At 38.0% G+C, this 19,442-nt stretch overlaps 1 pseudogene; it reads left to right on the top strand.

Moving 5' to 3' along the window:
- Positions 1–1,247: 1,247 nt before the first annotated feature.
- LOC145037332 (dirigent protein 22 pseudogene) lies at positions 1,248–1,959 on the top strand (annotated as a pseudogene).
- The last annotated feature ends 17,483 nt before the right edge of the window (positions 1,960–19,442 follow it).

Genomic DNA, 19,442 nt, shown 5'->3' with positions numbered 1-19,442 from the left:
ATGCATTCCTAAGAATATTCAAAACGACGAAGCTTCGAATAATTGTCGTTGTGATTGTGTTAGGTGCGGAAAATAGTCTTTAATGATAGTACCCACCATACCTTTTAAAGTTAAATCCGCTTTTTGATTGAGATCTTAGTGCTACAAAACATAACATTTAATTTCATATAAAAGGCCAGAAAAAACGACAGAAAAAAATGGAAAAATCAGTTTCAGGTCATTCCACAGAAATCCCTCTGCGAAATGACCTCGAGCCTCCCCGGAGGCTCAATTTTATTCTATTTTATCATTCCGTGGAGAAAATACATCACTTCGAGGAGGGTCCTCTGCAGACTGACGTAACCCTCCACGGAGTGACCTACACCTCTACGGAATGGATCATACCCAATTCAAATCCTGTGAAACCTTAATATCTAACTCTATATATTTTCCCTATATATTCCATGTAATCAATTGGGTTTTCGACAAATTTCAATCATATACTACATTAATCAAAAGAGGGGAATGTGAGAAATACCTGGGAGCCGAATCCGTCGGGCAAATATCGGGGAATTTGCCCTCCATCGGTGCCAGAATTTAAGTGGGGAATGTGAGTAATCGATGTCGTTGTCGCCGGATTTGATGTCGGTATCGTCGGAATCGTTGATATATCGTTGATACGGAGGTATGGATTTTGCAAAGACGAATCGGGGGACCAGTGGGGACCAAAGAGGAGGAATCGATTTTGTCAAAGAGATGAGGGTGAAATGACAAAAATACCCCTCTCTGCTGAGGAAAATCGGTCTGCAGAGGATCCTCCGCGAAATGCATGTCTATAACTAGAAAAGTCATTGACTAAAATTTGAAATTGCCCCATATTTTTTTATCTATTGGCGGTATTTTTCCGGGAAAAAGTGATTACATTTGTCTTGGTTTGAGATAGATATAAATGAGACAAAAAAAAAAAAAAAATCGACGTGATGTTTGGGTTAATAAAACTAAGGAGAAGGACTATGATGCAAAACACAATGTCTCTTACTTTTAATTCTTAAGAAAATAAAAAAAATAATAAAAAATAAAAAAGTTTTTCTTATGTTTTATATTATTTTGTAGCGCTAAGTTATTCCTTATAACTTTGATCTATAATTTAAAAAAGATCCTCAAATAAAACATACATTCTTTAATAACTTTAATTGATTTATTGAAAAAAAAAATGGCTTAATATTGCATTATAAAATGTCCTCACCCATACCTCATTTGTCACATCATTGTTCTTCGACCCAAATAGAATTTTCATTCTCCCACGATGGCAAAAGCTTTCTTCTGCCTCCTTCTCCCACTCCTCATCGCCTTCTCTCAAACATCTCCGACCACCGGAGCAGATTCCACCTTCGTGCAATCCGTAAAACGGAACCCAATGAAGCTCCGATCAGAAAAACTCAGCCACTTCCGATTCTACTGGCACGATATCATCAGCGGCCCCAACCCGACGGCCGTCAACATCGTGCAACCGCCTGGCAACAAAACAACACCCACCGGATTCGGTATGATCAACATGATCGACGATCCATTGACGGAAAAACCAGAAGCAGATTCCAAGTTATTGGGGAGAGCACAGGGGTTATACGGACTGGCGTCACAGGGGGAGCCTGGGTTATTAATGGCGATGAACTTTGTGTTCTCGACAGGGAAGTATAACGGGAGTACTTTGACGATTTTGGGGCGGAATCCGGTGTTTCATAAGGTGAGGGAGATGCCGGTGATCGGAGGAAGTGGGCTTTTCCGGTTTGCTAGAGGGTATGTTCAGGCGAGTACGCATACTTTTGATTTGAAAACAGGGGATGCAGTTGTTGAGTATAATGTTCATGTTTTGCATTATTGATAATTTAATCTTTGTTGTTTTTGTTTCTCCGACAAGAAGTTAACTCATTTTTGGTTTTAGTTTTGGTTTGATGATTAATAAATTATCTTTTTTTTACACTCTTTAATCTTCATCATGGTGTAATGTGGTATTCTCATTTGTTACCTTTCAAGTCAAATATTATAAAACGTGTTTGAAAATATTAAGTTTGGGTTTTGTAAATAATTATCGTATAAAAATATAATAATTATTTTTTTAATTAAGAAAATTTAAGAAATTAATGCATTTGGATGTAGTTTAATCGAGTTTTAAATGGCCTAATACTTGTTGATGTTTCGTATGTTTTGAACATGACACTAGAATGACATACGCAACATTTGCAACGACATGCGAATATACAAAGAAAATTTGAATACAATGGAAAAAGTTCATTGTATACTTATAAGAGAAACGCTTATATTATATTACTAAAGAATGAAAACATAACTTTGCTAAGGTAATTGTTACTTGCTAAAATAACAAATCAAAAATACATATAGCAAAGACCAACATATTTGTTCTAAAAATAAAGTAACTTGTAAATATTCTAAATATGATCTCATAAAAGAAATGGCATACCATTACTAGAGCAACAATTTGAAGAAAGCCAATAATCACAATGTAAATATAATATAACCTCCAATCTCTTGTATTGACACAAATATTTGTTGCATCGTGGCTCTTAAATGATATTAAATCTGTAGTGAAGGTTGAACGGTGCATCGTAAACAAATAAAACATAACCACTCCTTGGGTAAAATATGATCTACGTATCCTTAGAGGGCTTCAATTGGTAGGGATCATTGAATATCATAAATGTTTCTCACCAACATGAAGTGTATATGTAAAAGTTTATCGGCAATATCTATCCTAATAAATAAAACATATTTTCTGTCATATCTCACATCCTTATTGATTTTGACATATAGCATTTTAATAGATTTTTAGATTTATTTCCAAATGTAATTTGATTTGTTCACATACTCACAAATTATTTCAGCTACAATATTCCAAGAAATAAATGATTCGTTGAAAAAGGATTTGCTTTATCTGTAATGTAATAAATGTCATAATTAATGACAGCTCTAAAATTCACTTCTTTCTAATGCAATTTTGTAACAATTTCTCATATACTATCACAACATATGTAAAATATCATCCTCGTCAACTGCAACATCTAAAGAAGGTCAGCAAAAACGTCAGTCATTGTTATTTTTCTTCATATCATTCTACATACAAGTGTGTATATTAATTCGTTCCTCTAAAACATTCCTTCGTCTAATACTATACAAAAACTTATCTTCTATGCATCTGTATCTGTGAGGATCACTTCATCTAAACAAATTCATCCTTTAAATAAAAAGAGATGATGGTTCTATGGTGGATCGAAAAGCAGGAACCTTTTGTTGATGCTTTCTGTTAGTGTGTAGTAATAAGCATACCGTATACTAATAAGCATGCAACATACCTATGGAAAAGCAAAAAATCAGGAACATGTCATGAGTGTGTACGATTAAGAACATTACCAATTTGTATTTCCGTTTAACATAATTGAGGAAATAAACGAAACTAAAATTCCAAAACCAAAACATCACAAACATTAGTTATTAGCACTTCACATTCTATAAAAAAAAATATCACAGATGCGATTATCTTCTTTCAATTTGGTGTACATTCAGTTTTGGCAAATATTTTAAAATTGTTAAATTTTCTTGAAAAAAATTGATTCGAATCTTTTTTGTTCATGCTAACTTAATAGTTTATTTTGTTGGAATGATTAAAAATGTTTCAAATTGTTTATTGGTGTTTGTTTGTTAAAATTGATAAGGCCCAATGTTACTAGTGGGTGTAAGGATAGAATCGTCTTTTTAGTTATGTGTTTGTTTATTATCTCTACAGGTGGTACAGTTCTTTTGGGGGACGACTTTCTCTATCAAATTGTTGTCTATCATTGTGGTCCATCCTTGAGAGTATAAGTAGCTAGGTGGTACTTGAGGTATTATTAAATTTTTAGAGATTCTATATGTGTTGCACATAACTTTTCAAAATTTTAGAATTTATTTATTTCCAGATGTAACTTGCATCAAATTGTAATACACAATACTTCCAACACTCATTAAGTCATTTTAATCTTTTCCACTTCTTTCACAGATCCAATTCTCCTTTGTGTAATGCCAATGTACATTCTCAGTCCTCTAACCAATATGCATAGTCATAAGACAAAATTGCAAAAATGGTTCATGTGGTATGCATTTTTTTGGGGTTTTAGTTCAAACCCCGAATTTTTTGGATTGGTGGTCCTTTTGGACTAGTTTGTATGTAAAAATGGTCCTTGTGAAAATTGAAATGATTAAATTGCCCTTTTGAAATATTTTTTATATTTTTTCTATTTAATTTAATGTTTTATTAATAATAAAAATGGGTCTCTCTCTCTATCTATCTCTCTCTCTCTCTCTCTCTCTCTCTCTCATGGAGTAAACATTAAACAATAATTTTGTCCAACTTATGAAAATTTTGTGTCTTCTTCTTGTACCCAATCACCACCTCCATTGCGGTTGATGTAACCACCGGACACCACCCAACACCACCTTCCATTCGTGACCCACCACCACTGATACCCACTTTATACCTCTCTCTCTCTCTCTTTCTCTCTCTCACAAACTCACACTCTCTCTCTATCTCTCGATTAAAAATCACCACCGAACACAACCCTCATTCCTCCTTACCCTCCCTCTCATCGAGCTCACCGGAAAAACAAGAAAACAAAGCAGCAGAAGCTGCCGGAGCAGCTCCTGCCACCATCGTCGTCGTTGTTGTGAACCACCGTCGCCGTCAGCCGTTGCTTCCGTCGATCATCTCTGACCAGCCCCTTCACCTCTTGCGACCCCTGTATGTTCGATTTTCCCCCTCATTATTTTCGTTTTCCTTTTTGATCGATCAATAGTCTTGGATAAGGAAGAACTGGTGTCTGATTTCGATTATATCTCCTCTGATGTCGTCTACTGGTGTTATTGTTGTTAGGCTACTTTGTGAGGACTCCATTTTTCCTTTGTTATCTGTGTGTAACCAAGATCTAATTTTGCCTTCGAATTCAAAGCTATAAGGGGTTTGTTCTTAAGAACCATAAGTTGATTTGTGGAGTTAAAGTATTATCCATGAGTAGCACCCAGTTTAAAATCTTGGATTTATCTAATTAATTTGATTAAGGCCTTCATTATTTTTGTTTTATGATCATAATTAATGTTTTAGGGCTGCAATCATGTTCTTTGGTTGGAGAATATTAACTGGGAAAAGGTTTCGTACAGGCAGGAGAGAGAGAGAGAGAGAGAGAGAGAGAGAGAAAGAGAAAGAGAGAAATAGAGAGAGGGTGGGTCCTTTATTATTTTTTAATTGTTAAAATAATTAAATAAATAGTATTAGATTTTAAAATAATGAAAGAAAATGAAAAATAAATACCCCAAGGGTATTATAGTCATTTCAATTTTCACAGGGACCATTTTCACATACAAACTAGTCCAAAAGGACCACTAATCCAAAACAAATCGAGGTTTCGACTAAAACCCCAAAAAAATGCATATCACATGGACCATTTTTTGCAGTTTTGTCTAGTCATAAATACTAATAACTCACACAATTAACAAAATCAATTCTTTAAAAAAATCTCTTATTAGTTATTAGCACATCACATTCAAAAAAAAAAATCATAGATGTGATTTTTTTTTTTCAATTTGGTGTACATTCGGTTTTGGCAAATATTTTAAAATTTTTAAATTTGCCAAAATAAATTTGGTTTTGTATCTTTTTTCGTTCATAATAACATAATAGTTATATTTTGTTGGATTGTGTAAATATGTTTTAAATTGTTTATTGGTGTTTGTTTTTCAAAATTGATAACCCCCAAAGTCATTCGTGGCATAAGGGTATAATCGTCTTTTTAATTAAGTATTTGTTTGTTATCTCCACATGTGGTAAAGTTGTTTTGGGGGATGACTTTCTCTATCTGGGAATTGTTTTCTATCCTTGTGGTCCATCCTTGAGAGTATAAGTAGCTAGGTGGTACTTGAGGTATTATTAACTTTTTAGAGGTTCTATATGTGTTGCACTGAACTTGATTTGTATATCATTTTCAGCCTTATTTTGCATCCACACTCCATCCACTTCTATATAATGATTTCCTTACTTTGTGTATTTGTTGTAAATTGACTTTTTTCCCTACTCAACTAACTACTTTGTGACAAGTCGCTTTAAGTTATAATATATGAGTATACTACCACATTTCTACCATTTTAAACACCAAATTGAAAGTATTATGTTTTACTGTTTGTGTATGTAAACATTCCAAAAGTAAAATATTTTTAAAAAATGCAACATCCTGCATACATTTTACAGTTATTATATATACCAATTTTCTTAAATAAAATGTATATTTGTTACCTTACAACTTCTACACAATGTTGGAATATGCTTTTACTCATCGCTAAACTCAATTCTTTTTTCTTAACCGTGTTATCACTATGTGTAAATGTATGTCATTTGTATTTGTGTATCTTTAATTCTGTTTTATGTGTATGAATGGGCTGCAACCGAAACAAAACTCATCGTTGATGTGGTTTTTTTAGTTCTTGTGGAATTGAGTCTATTTGTGGTTATATTCAATGATCACATGGACATAAAACACCATCATTACAAGCCACAATATATTCAATTGTCTTAAAAGTAACAACTTAATTAATATATACCAATACACATCCCTATGTGGATTCTTGGACTCTTTGATGGAGTAGCTCAGGATCAACTTGGCATGTGGGTTCTTAAGCATTTTTTAATGTAATCGTTGGGTGTATAATTAAAAAAAAACACACACATTCAAACAAATGAAATTTTCAATATACGTTGATCTTCATTTATTAATCCTATGTCAATTACATAACCAATATACATTTTTTCATGAAGACTACACAACATTATATATTTGTTATGAAATATTATTTAGTGAATGACTATTGGATTTTCCATATTCCGTCATCACTCTCCATAATTAGTGAGCATTATAACAAACATTATTATGAGTTTTATAAGTGTAGTTATGCACCATTATAATCAGCATTGATAACATACATCACCTTTCATCTTCTTTGTCTAGTATAAATAATGAGTGTTATGTATTGTAAAGTTTTAATGATTTCATCACAAGTATTGGAATAAAAGTTCTCTTACTCTCATGTCTTTCTTTACTTTATTATTTATCTTATTATTTGATCATATTTTATAACATGTTATCAGCACGACTCTCTAACTCCTTATCGTTCTTTTTATTTTCAGGTATGTATTTTTTATAAGTTCACATGTACAATGATTATATATTATTTTATGGAATTTCTTAATTAATAATTCTTTAACATACAAGTTTTTATTTTGATTAGTATTTTCACTATAGAAAACTATGTTATGCTAGAGAAAACTTTCTCTACTTTTCATGCCACTAACATGATCTTGTAGCACCAATATCGTGAGAAATGTTTAAAAAAGAATTTGAATTAATCTCATGTCTTCTTGTGGCTAAACAAAACAATGAGTTATTGATGAAAAATCACCAATCAATCCCGACTGATTCTAGTGTATTCCCCGAAATGAATGCAACATCATATAATTATAATAGTCATGGGTGTAACCGAGGTCGTGAAGGTTATCATAATTATCATCAAACTAAAAAGATTACAAGTAACCACCAAAAGTTAGAAAATAGCAAAAAAACCACATCCTAATGATAAAAGTGAGCATGGCAAAATGAAAGTTGAAAATGTTTATCACCGATGTGGAATGACCGGTTATTGGTCTTGTACATGTCGCTTACCAAATCATTTTGTTGATCTTTATCAAGCTTCTCTAAAATCTAAAGAAAAATAAAATATCAAAACAAACTTTATTCAAAATGATTTTCATGAAGATCAACCAAAAATGGCACATTTGGATGTTGTGAATTATCTTGTCTACCAAGAATGGACAAGTGGTGCTATTGATGGTGATGGAAAAATAATATATAATAGTTTTGTTTCATGTCATTTATTATGTTTTTATGTCATATTCGTTTCATGAGAAATGATGTCATCACAATATTCTAAAAGTAATAAAATATGACTTTATTTCTCAAAGTCGAATGTTTCTTATGTTTTATTTATTTATTTATTAAAGAGAAATAAGGATATTCGCAAAAGAAATGAGAAAGATATATGTCTTGCAGACAGTGTAAGGACACATATCATTTTTAATAATGAAAAATATTATGTTTATTTATCAGTTGGAGAAGAAAATGTTAATACAATAATAGGTAATGCAAAAATGATTGAAGGCTTAGGAAGAGCGAATATAATAATACCACAAGGGACAATAATTACAACTGGTGATTCATTAGTTTCATCAAAATCACCAAGAAATTTGTTAATTTTTAAGGATATTCAGTTCAACGGATATCATGTTGAAACAACTAATTATGGTGAAAAAGAGTATCTTAATATTACAAAATGATATCGGGAAAGAAAATTCTTTTGAAAAATTTACCCATATTGTCCTCCGGATTGTATTATACAAATATTAGAATGATTGAATCTCATGCTATTGAAAATAAAAGGTATTTTAACACCTTTAAAGTTTGGCATGACCGGTTGGCCATCCCGGATCAATTATGATGCGCAAAATAATTGAAACTTCAAGTGGTCATTCCTTGAAAAACCAGAAGATTTTTCAATCTAATGAATTGTCTTGTGTTGCATGTTCTCAAGGAAAATTAATTTCGCGTCCATCATTGAATAAAGTTGGGTATAAAAGTCCTAGTTTCTTAGAAAGAATTCAAGGGGATATATGTGGACCAATTCATCCAGCATGTGGACCATTTAGTGACGCATCAATAGATGGTCACACGTGTGCGTGTAATCTAGCCGTAATCTCTCTTTCGCAAGATTACTTGCACAAATAATCCGCCTAAAACCACATGTCGATTGGGATAAGTATTGAACATCCTATTGCATATGTTCATACATAAATTGGTTTAGCTGATTCGCTAATCAAACGCCTTCAATTAACTGCAAGACCATTACCAATGCATTTTAAACATCCTACATCGACATGTGTCACACCCCCAAACCGAAATGACGGAAACATTCAGCGGCAGATGACAGCATATACAATATCACAACAACTGGATAATAGTATTTAAAACAACAACAACCATTATATTGATAATATAGAGTTTACACTGTGTTCGTAACATTATTTGTATGACACCAAAAGTGTATAGCAAAAACTATAAGACGTGACACTCTGATGCTCCGTCTTCTCAAAACCTATAAGTGTACATGTCTACTGGTTCCCTGAGAATACAAGTGGTTTTGAAAGTGTATCAACATTTAAGTTGGTGAGTTCATAAACATTTTTTTATTAGAAGTATGTTTTTGTTCTTTGAAAATGTTAATGTGTTTCCTCCAGAAAATCCAATATTTTCTTTTGTAAATGAAATGTAGTCTTAGGCCTTTAGACCAAAACGTATGTGTGTTATTGTACTCTGAAATATTATAATGTATTCTTCTTATTAAATAAAACCATATAAATGAATGCTTCCTAGAAATGTATGTTGTACTGTATTTGGAAAATAGTATATTGTATTGTATTTGTATGAAAACCCTTTGTATGTATATACCTGGAATCCACCAGTTGTACTGTAATGTGGTGTAATGTAGTTCTATTATTAAAATAAAATCAATGAAGTTATGTTTGTACCGTAAACCAAAATGTTTAGTTAATGCTTATTGTGAGTGATATTATAACCATGCTAAAATGACTAGTGGTCTGCACAACGTTCTTCAGACGACGGAATGTTATGACATTTGTCACCTCAGACCTGCCAGTCTAACTGTAGCTAACAGTTTATGTGCGGGATTGTCAGTCCCATATAGATCTATACACAAATTGTCACAACTGGAAATTTTGTGTTATGTAATCTATACACTCAAGTTAATGTGAATCCAAAACTTAAGAACATGATTGACACCTACTATTATGACATCAAAAACTCCAATCAAAGGCATCATACAAGTACTACAAATAGTCATCAAACAATTGGAGACCCTAGAAGTCCTTGTTTAAGTCCATTTTGGACTAGGACTTCCTTATTGGATCCAAATGGACCAATAAGCTTCCAATTAGACTATCATGGGCTTAGAACCCTAATTGGGCTCTAATTGGACCCACACTAATTTATTTCAACATTTTGGGCCATGTTGGGCCTAGAATGAAGTGAATTAAAAGCCTTGATACATGAATAACCTAAACTAGTCCAATAAAAATATAAAAATCCTACCACATTCTTTTAGACTTAAAACATACCCAAATTAACTCTAACACTGGGCTTAGAAGCAAGGGCCCAAAATTTTCCTTTTCCCTTCTAAAAATCTCGGCCCAAGGCCCAAACCCAAGAAAAGGATGAGATTTGACTTTGTTTTGCCACTTCATTATTGTCTTTTGGATATCCATGCAACTTATCCCATATCTCCATGCATATCACTTCAAAGGTCATCTCTTCTTCCTCCCTCTCACTCTCGGCCGAGGATACACACACACACATCACAAAAATTCAATTCCAATCTCTCTAAGTCTTGAAGAGCATTCCTCCCTCCTCCTTCAAAATTTTCATGAATCAAGAGCTTCACAAGGAGAATCCATCACCAAAATCATTATCTAGGTAAGTTAATGCTTGGATCCATGCTTTGGACTCTTTCTTGTCTTCAAAAATCTCCTCTTAACTCTCATGAAATCATAAACTTGTGTCTTAGAACTCCATAAACTCGAATTCATCATCAAAGGGTGCTAGAGTGAAACATCACCTCATTTCTTCCATTCTTTCTTTAAAAACCGAATCAACACCCAAGGTGAGCTTCATACCCCCTATTTTCTGTTTTTATGAGTTTTTTTTTTTTTTTGGGGGGGGGGGGGGGGGGAATACAAGTGAAAGTGTAGATCTATATGTGTTTTGTATGCTTTGTATGATTTCCATGCTTATATGTGTGCTTTTGTGAGTTATAATGTTGGATTTAGCCATAAAACCCCTCAAAACCGAGATATACCTTATGTTAAATGATTTTAGCCTCTACTATATTTCTACATACTAAGTCTTTCTAGAAAAATAGCTAAGTGGTTTAGTAATAATTTCTTTGGGCTAAAAACACAATTTTTGGACCTAAAATGTGAAAAATACAAAATTAAGGGCCCAAATTGACATATCACGAATTCTGTTGGATAAGGTGTGTCAAAACAGTTTCAATAAAACCATTTATGGAAATATACTCATTTAGAGAATTAAAAACATAAATTTCAAGCTTAATGGGCTAAAAATGACATTTTCGGCCCAATGAGGCCCATTATGCGAAATTTTCTGTTTTGGAGGGCCAAAAGTGTGTTTTTCTGTAAAACAGTGGACTATAAGTGTTCCAAGTCCTTTTCAAAGGTTTAAAATGCTTTTTAAATTTAAAAAGGACCAAAGTTGCAAAATTTTACAATTTGGGCCAAAATTGTCAAAATTGCGAAAAAAGAAGGGTTATAACCGAGAAAACTGAAATTTCAGGGACTTAAGCTGTTTTCTATGAAAAATATGCTGAAAAATATTAATTTCAATAATTTTTGGTGTTAAAATGTCAAGAAAATTGATTTAAGGACCAAACCGGAAAGTATTTAAATAAAGGGTTGAAAAGTAAATTTTACAAACAATGAGGGGCTGAAAACAGAAAACTTTCAAGGCTAATTCAATACATGCAATTTGACCAAATGATGGCACCGCGACTATCGATGAAATACAATACATTACAACACCAAAAGTCGTTGTTAAACGAATTGGTTCGGTCTCGAACCAATAAAAATCCGAAACTACTAACACGACGACACTACGACACTACGATTCATACTAATAACGTTTGGGAATTCAATATACATGCGAGTGTGCACAGACATCTACGCACCATCTTTGGGCCCCAAAAGTGTAAAATCTTGTTTGTTGAGCCTAGCTAGCCCAATGACCTGATCTTAAGGCCCGAAGACCTCTATCTTACGAAGTGTTGGGTTTTACCGATCCGACACAACGTAAAAGGACTTTCAATGGCTTGTATACTACTGGTCCCCAAGGGTCCTTTGGTATTGCTAGTAGAGTCTACCTTTTTATGCGAGGCGGGTCTGGGACCCCTCGTACCTTTTTATCCCCAACCGGCTAATGGAGTCATCGAGGCCTTCGTGTCCTCTTTCTCTTCGGATGTGGGACTACACGTAGTCAGGGAGGTTGGATAACGTGATTAGTACGGACGATGCCTACGGGATCGTTAGTATTGCTATAGACTAGTCGTTTGTGTAACGCGTGTTTGTAGCAAATAATCATGCTCAAAAATAATCCAACGTCGCCTGGTATTGATAACTTCACGCGTTGCAATGGTTTCAATGTAAATTCATGTAATTCAAAGAATTAGGAAAACATCGGGTTTTCCTAGGGTTTTTCAATACATACGGATTCGGAATGCATAAAATTTTAATGAACAATTTTTACAAGTATAGAAACAAACAAGCATACCTATGGATCTTCACACCTTTTTTACTATACTATTTTCAGAAAATATCGGATTTTCTGGTGGTTTTCAAACAATACAAAACATTGGATTTCAAACACTACTTATGAACTCACCAACATTTCATATGTTGACGTTTTTCAAAATACTTGTATTCTCAGGGAACCAGTGAATCAAAGGAAATCATATTCAGTGATGGCTTGCAGTTTATTTATGTACGAAACGAACAATTAATTTTTGGGAATGTAATGTTTAAACAATGTACTTCATGTAAACTTTACTGGTTGTACTATATTAATGCATGGTGACGAATGTTGTTACGTTTCATATATATTCAATGTTATGGTATTCAATTGAGTCACGACAGCCCCCGGACGTTTCCGCCGTCTGGTTCGGGGTGTGACAGGTTGGTATCAGAGCTTTGTTTATAGTGAACTAGCATGTCAAGCCACACATTGATATGCAACTATAAACCAAAAAGAGGGACTAACACAACTCTGAACAAAACAAGTAAATAAAACACGCTTGCTTGCATTAGGAATAAGGACCTAACGCCGAATCAAACACAATAATGCTGGTATCTCGGTTAATTCGGGACTGTTCTTAGTGATACCAAGGAGTGAATGTAACCTGATCAACTACATTCTCTCCAAAGTAAAACTAACACACGTCTCGATGAGATCGGGATGGCTAGGGAACCAAAAAAAAAATTATACCCTTATCACCAACAAGAGAACGTTTGCTTAGTCTGTACAATAGTCATAGCACCTAGGAATAATGTTAGCATATTTACGTACTAGCGCAGACAGCATGGCTGGTTTTCATCACCCTGGAGACCCCTACTTCCCTAACCAGGGGAACAACGGATGGCTAGAGGAGGAGCCCGAGGAAGAGCCTGAAGAGGAGCCTGAGGAAGACCCCGAAGAGGAATCTGACGGGGAACCAGAGGCCGAAGTTGAGGGCGAGCCTGCCGAATCAGAGGAAGATGAAGGAAGCCTCGAGGAGGATACTGATGATAGTGAAAGGGGTGATTCGGATGCGGAGTCCGAAGTCATCAACCCCCCTTACCCGATCAGGGTGCCTGCCTATCGTGTAGGCCCCACTGGTCCTACACCTCCCTGGGGTATTGATCTTTGGAGATGGAGCAGACAGCAGGGACAGCGACCCCCGTACGGCATGTCACGCGAGTTCTTTGACCTGAGAGACGGAGGACCAGCTGATCGAGCCCTTCCAGTCATGGTGAAACGGTTACGGAATACGGGCGACCTTGCCCAGGACACTGCTGATCAGGTGCGCCAGTTGAGGACTAGGGTCGAGCGTGCGGAGCAGGAGATGCGTGACGTCCTTCGAGAGTTTCACATGAGGCAGGTTCGGTGGGAGTCTCGACTTCGGGACGCAGAACGCTTGGTGGCTCGTCTTCAGGGAGCATCCACATCCTCGGCACCACCTCCGGACACAACTCATCGCGGTTAGGGATAGACTTATCTTAGTAGGTCGTTAGGAAATATGCTATGTACTCCGACTCTATGTTTAAGTGACTACACTACTCATAGAGCCGTTATGCTGTCGAACTAGTATCACTCATGTATGCTCTTACGAGCAAAATTTTCATGTATCAAATGCGGATAATATTAATAAATTTTTACGTGTTTTGTTACGATATTACAAATTGCTATGTGTTGAGAAATTATGATTGATTGGTCAGTGGTAGTAGTGTTTAAGTTCGTACCATGCACCTAGTCAGTAGGATCACGACCTCACAGAAACAACATACCCTCAACATCTTTCCGTTTTGTGAAAGAAAGATGCCTCCCCGACCTACTCGCGGAAACCCAGGACCAACCCCACCTGAAGTTGACTCAGCCGCATTCCAGGCGGCTGTATCCGCAGCAGTCACTGCAGCGATTGCGCAAATTCATCAAGGGAACAATGGAGGAGTAAACGGGCAAGGAGCCGAAAGTTCGAACAACGGAATGAATCAAGGACCCACCAAGACATGTACCTACAAGGACTTCACAAACGCCAAACCACGAACTTTTAATGGCACTGGAGGGGTGATCACCCTGAAGCGATGGATCGAAAAGGTGGAGTCGGTATTCGAGATATGCGACTGCCCTGAGCACATGAAGGTGAAGTTCGCGGCCTGCACTTTTGTGGATCAAGCGCTCACCTGGTGGAACGGACATGTAGAATCCATGACGCTCCCTGTAGCCAACTCTATGCCATGGACAGAGATGAAAGAAATGTTAATGGCTGAGTACTACCCACGAGGCGAAATACAGAAGATGGAGCAAGAGCTATGGAACCTCACTGTGCAGAACGCGAATATCGATGCCTACATATCGAGATTTAGCAAACTATCTCTGCTGTGCCCGGGTATGATCACCTCGGAAGGAAAGAAGATTGAGCGATTCATCTGGGGACTCACATCACCAATTCAAGGGAATGTGATAGCTGCAAACCCCGAAACATTTGACAGTGCGAAGAGATTGGCAAAAAGGTTGTATGACCATAACAACAAGAAGGGAGAGAAGCCAGTGGAGGCTGAGAAGACGAAGGAAGGTGATGGCAAGAGGGGAAAGAACAATAAGAGGAAGGGGCGCCAGGGCCCCGACACCTCCAAGAAGCAGCAGACAGTGGCGGTTAATGCTGTTACCGCACCGGTTTCAGCCGCACCACATGCTCCAACCTCCGCCACTTCAAATGCTTCCAGACCTTATTCCGGTAATCTTCCCAAATGCAATAAGTGCGGCCTCCACCATCACGGCGAATGCAGGGAACTCCATTGCACCAGTTGCAACCGAAGGGGACACACTGCAAGGTTCTGCAGGACATACCCTCCTCAGAACCAGAGTCAGGGAAACAACCAGAACAACAACAACAACAACAACTACCGCAATAACAACAACACCAATGCCGGCGGCAATAATTCAGGGCCTAGCCACACCTGCTTCGGGTGTGGAAGGACGGGGCATTTCCGCCGAGATTTCCCTAACAACAACTCAGGAAACAGAGGAGCAGGAAGAATGTTGACTATGGGTCAGAGTGATGCAGTTCAGGACCCCACAGTTGTGACCGGTACGTTCCTCCTAAACCACACTTATGCATGCATCTTATTTGATACCGGAGCGGAGCGAAGTTCGTGAGCGAGAAGTTTAAACATTTATTAAAGCAACAACCCCAGAAGCTAAATGAAACCTATACGGTGGAAATGGCCAATGGGAAAACCGAATCCACTGGGGAGATCTACATCGGATGTACCCTAACCCTTAACCAGCACGTTTTTCGAATAGACCTAATGCCAGTATCAATTAGGAGTTTCGATGTGATTATCGGCATGGATTGGTTAAGCCCCCACCATGCTGAGATTATGTGCCACGAGAAGGCCGTTCGCCTTCGTCTCCCGAATCACGAAACCCTAGTAATTTACGGAGACAAACCAAGTACGAATCTTCGTCTTATCTCGTGCATCAAAGCACAAAAACATCTGCGAAAGAACAATTTGGCGTTCTTGGCTCGCATAGTGGACAAGACCAAAGAAGAAACTAACATCCAAGATATTCCGGTAGCGTGTGAATTCCCGGACGTGTTTCCTGAAGATCTTCCAGGAGTACCCCCAGAGAGACAGGTTGAGTTCTGAATCGACCTTCTTCCAGGAGCGACCCCTCTCGCTAAATCACCATATCGGTTGGCTCCTGCTGAAATGCAGGAATTGTCCAGCCAACTCAGTGAGCTTCTGGACAAGGGATTTATCCGACCTAGCTACTCACCATGGGGAGCTCCGATGCTCTTTGTCAAAAAGAAGGACGGATCTTTCAGAATGTGCATCGATTACAGAGAGTTAAATAAACTCACTGTTAAAAACCGCTACCCACTCCCATGAATCGATGATCTATTCGACCAGCTCCAAGGAGCGAGTTATTTTTCTAAAATAGATCTACGGTCCGGATACCACCAACTCAAAGTCCGAGAAGAGGATATTCCTAAAACCGCTTTCCGAACCCGCTACGGACATTATGAATTCGTCGTAATGCCCTTCGGTCTAACAAATGCACCTGCCACATTTATGGACCTAATGAATCGAATCTGTCGACCGTTCCTTGACAACTTCGTCATTGTATTTATCGATGACATCCTCGTCTATTCTCGAAGCAAAGAGGAGCATGGCCAACATCTCCGACAAATTCTAGACACTCTGCGATCGGAAAAGCTTTACGCCAAACTCTCCAAGTGCGAGTTCTGGCTCCGGAGTGTGAATTTCCTAGGCCACTTGGTTAGCCAAGACGGAATTCATGTGGACCCCTCTAAGGTCAAAGCTGTGGAAGGATGGGCAACTCTGACTACGCCCACAGAAATTCGTCAGTTCTTAGGCCTAGCAGGCTACTATAGGAGATTCATCCAAAACTTCTCTAAGATCGCCAAGCCGCTTACCTTGCTTACGCAAAAGGGCGTGCCATTCAAGTGGACAGACCGACAAGAGATTGCGTTTCGAACCTTGAAGCAAGCTCTCTGTAGCGCTCCTGTACTATCTCTACCTGAAGGAACGGAAGATTTTGTAGTCTACTGTGACGCGTCGAATCAGAGCTTAGGTTGCGTTCTCATGCAACGTGGAAGAGTGATAGCATATGCTTCCCGCCAACTAAAGACGCACGAAGTAAATTACACGACCCATGACCTAGAACTGGGAGCCGTGGTATTTGCTCTAAAAATTTGGAGGCACTACCTGTACGGTACAAAGTGCACCATCTTCACGGACCACAAGAGCCTCCAGCACATCTTGAATCAGAAGGAGCTGAACATGAGACAACGAAGATGGGTGGAATTGCTAAACGACTACGAATGCGAGATCAAGTACCATCCAGGTAAGGCCAACGTGGTAGCTGATGCATTAAGTCGGAAGGAGTACACTAATCGCCATACGAAAACGCACTCGATAACCATTCAATCTCATCTGGCCACTCAAATCGCATCAGTCCAGTCGGAGGCTATGAAAACGGAAAATAGAATTAGCGAGGCATTGCGCGGGATGGAAAAGAACCTAGAAGCAAGAGAGAATGGGGTATACTACTTCATGAACCGTATTTGGGTCCCAAAACTCGGAGGATTTAGGGAGACCGTTATGAAGGAAGCCCACAAGACACGATACTCCATTCATCCCGGTTCGGACAAGATGTATTTGGACATTAAACAACACTATTGGTGGCCTAACATGAAGGCGGAAATCGCGACCTATGTGGGTAAGTGCCTTACGTGCGCCAAAGTAAAGGTGGAGTACTAGAAACCTTCAGGATTGTTACAGCAACCGACAATCCCTGAGTGGAAATGGGAGGGGATTTCTATGGATTTCGTGACCAAGCTACCCAAAACGTCGGATGGATTAGACACCATATGGGTAATAATCGACCGACTGACGAAATCTGCCCATTTCCTGCCAATTAAAGAATCTTACAAGATGGAGAGATTGACGCGTTTATACATTCGAGAGATCGTGAGACTCCACGGAATACCAACATCTATCATCTCGGATAGGGACAGTAGGTTCACGTCGCGCTTTTGGCAATCACTCCACAAGGCAATGGGAACTCATCTCGATATGAGCACCGCATATCACCCACAAACGGACGGTCAAAGTGAACGAACCATTCAAACGCTTGAAGACATGCTTCGTGCATGTGTGATAGACTTTGGAAAGTCTTGGGATACCCACCTACCGTTGATCGAGTTTTCATATAACAATAGTTACCATTCGAGCATCAAGGTGGCTCCTTTCGAAACACTGTACGGGCGTAAATGTAGATCACCGTTATGTTGGGCTGAAGTAGGTGACACCCAGCTAGCAAAAACGCATACGTCGGACAGGGCACTAACAGGACCGGAGATCATTCGCGAAACCACAGAAAAGATCGTTCAGATCAGAGCTCGATTACAAGCATCGCGTGACCGACAAAAGAGCTACGCCGATAGACGGCGAAAGCCCTTAGAATTCCAGGTCGGTGATCGAGTATTGTTGAAAGTCTCACCCTGGAAAGGGGTTATACGTTTCGGAAAACGGGGAAAGCTGAACCCGCGATACATTGGACCTTTCGAAATCGTCGCCCAAATAGGTCCGGTAGCCTACAGACTACAACTACCCGCGGAGCTAAACGGTGTACACCCCGTGTTTCATGTCTCTAACCTAAAGAAGTGTCTATCAGACGAAACCCTTGTCATTCCTCTTGACGAAATCGAAATCAATGAGAATCTCCTGTTCGTCGAAGAACCAATCGAAATCATGGACAGGGAGGTGAAGCGTACTAAACAGAGTCGCATCCCGATCGTGAAGGTACAGTGGAACGCAAAGCGTGCGCCAGAATTCACTTGGGAACGCGAAGTTCAAATGAAGCAAAAGTACCCTCACCTATTCTAGCATTCTCAAATCTAGCTTTCAAACAGAATTTCGGGACGAAATTCCCTCTAACGGGGGAATGATGTCACAACTAGAAATTTTGTGTTATGTAATCTATACACTCAAGTTAATGTGAATCCAAAACTTAAGAACATGATTGACACCTACTATTATGACATCAAAAACTCCAATCAAAGGCATCATACAAGTACTACAAATAGTCATCAAACAATTGGAGACCCTAGAAGTCCTTGTTTAAGTCCATTTTGGACTAGGACTTCCTTATTGGATCCAAATGGACCAATAAGCTTCCAATTAGACTATCATGGGCTTAGAACCCTAATTGGGCTCTAATTGGACCCACACTAATTTATTTCAACATTTTGGGCCATGTTGGGCCTAGAATGAAGTGAATTAAAAGCCTTGATACATGAATAACCTAAACTAGTCCAATAAAAATATAAAAATCCTACCACATTCTTTTAGACTTAAAACATACCCAAATTAACTCTAACACTGGGCTTAGAAGCAAGGGCCCAAAATTTTCCTTTTCCCTTCCAAAAATCTCGGCCCAAGGCCC

This window comes from Lactuca saligna, chromosome 1 (assembly GCF_052625555.1).
Source record: "Lactuca saligna cultivar CGN05327 chromosome 1, ASM5262555v1, whole genome shotgun sequence".
Classification (NCBI taxonomy): Eukaryota; Viridiplantae; Streptophyta; class Magnoliopsida; order Asterales; family Asteraceae; genus Lactuca; species Lactuca saligna.
This window is presented reverse-complemented; position numbering and strand designations above follow the sequence as displayed.